This window comes from Colobus angolensis, unplaced genomic scaffold (genome assembly GCF_000951035.1).
Source record: "Colobus angolensis palliatus isolate OR3802 unplaced genomic scaffold, Cang.pa_1.0 Scaffold238, whole genome shotgun sequence".
Lineage (NCBI taxonomy): Eukaryota > Metazoa > Chordata > Mammalia > Primates > Cercopithecidae > Colobus > Colobus angolensis.
In genome coordinates, this window is record NW_012115577.1 from 452,433 (window position 1) to 454,045 (window position 1,613).

Here is a 1,613-nt window from a genome sequence, read left to right on the forward strand (position 1 = left end):
CGATCTTGGCTCACTGCAACCTCCGCCTCCCAGGTTCAGGTGATTCTCCTGCCTCAGGCTTCCCAGTAGCTGAGACTACAGGTGCGCACCACTGCACCTGGCTGATTTTTTTGTATTTTTAGTAGAGACAGGGTTTCACCATATTGGCCAGGCTAGTCTTGAACTCCTGACCTCGCGATCCGCCCACCTCGGCCTTCCAAAGTGCTGGGATTACAGGCGTGAGCCACCGTGCCCGGCCTTGGAACACTTTTTAACAACTATCTGCACATAGAAAAGCATCATCACAAGAACCAAAAATCAGGTGAGCAATCACAGTAACTGGATTTAACTTCACATCACTAAAAGAGACATTGAGGAGGGCAGGAGAGACAGTCTTGAATTGTGATGCCCCCTTCCATCCTCCCTGGCAGTGTCCCTGCAGCATGGAAAGAGAATCTTTGCACTTTGGGGAGGGAGGGCACATGAGCGAGGGGACTTTACATTGAAATCACTGCTGCCCTGTCATAGCAGAGAGCAAAGCCATGCTGGGCTCGGCCAGCACCTGCACATGGAGGGAGCATCTGGATCAGCCCTAGCCAGAGGGAAATCGCCTATCCAGTGGTTGGAACTTGAGTTTCTCGGCAAGCCTCACCACCACGGGCCAAAGTGCTCTAGTGTCCTAGGTAAACTTGAAAGGCAGTCTAGGCTGGACACGGTGGCTCACACCTGTAATCCCAGCACTTGGGGAAGCTGAGGCAGGAGGGACACTTGAGCCCAGGAGTCTGAGACCAGCCTGGGCAATATAAGGAGGCCATATATCTACAAAAGGCAAAAAAGGAAAGGCAGTCTAGGACACAAGGACTGGAATTCCTAGACAACTCCCAGTGCTGGGCTGGACTTACAGTGAATGGACTAGGGATGCACTTGACCTAGGGAGACACCAGCCAGTATGGCTAAGGGAGGGCTTGTGCCACGCCGTCTCCAATCCCAGGCAGTGCAGCTCCTAGCAACGAAAGTGACTCCTTCCCTCTGCTTAAGGATTGGCGAGCAACAGGTAAAGAGGACTTGGTCTTGCATCTTAGATACCAGCTCAGCCACAGTAGGACAGGGTACTGGGCAGAGTCATGAGGCCCCCATTCCAGGCCCTAGCTCCCAGATGACATTTTTAGACACACCTGGGCCAAAAGGGAAGCTGCTGCCTTGAAGAGAAGGGCCCACTACTTGCAGGATCCATCACCTGCTGACTAAAGAGCCCTTCGGCCCTGAATAAGTAGCAGCAATAACCAGGTAGTACACTGTGGGCCTTGGGTGAGACTCTGAGACGTGCTGGCTTCAGGAGTGACCCAGCACATTCCCAGCTATGGTGGCTATGGTGAAAGACTCCTGCGGTTCCAGAAAAGCAGAGGGAAAAGTAAAGGGGACTTTGTCTTGTACCTTAGGCACCAGCTCAGCCATGGTAGGGTAGAGAAACAAGCAGTCTCTTGGAGTCCCCGAGTCTAGGTGTAGACTTTGTCCTGGACCTGCCCCTCTGGCTCAGGGCAGGTCCAGAGGGGAGCCTGTTGCCCTGAAAGGTAAGTCTCAGGCTTGGCAACATTCACCACAAGCTGATGGAAGAGCCTTTGGGCTTTAATTTT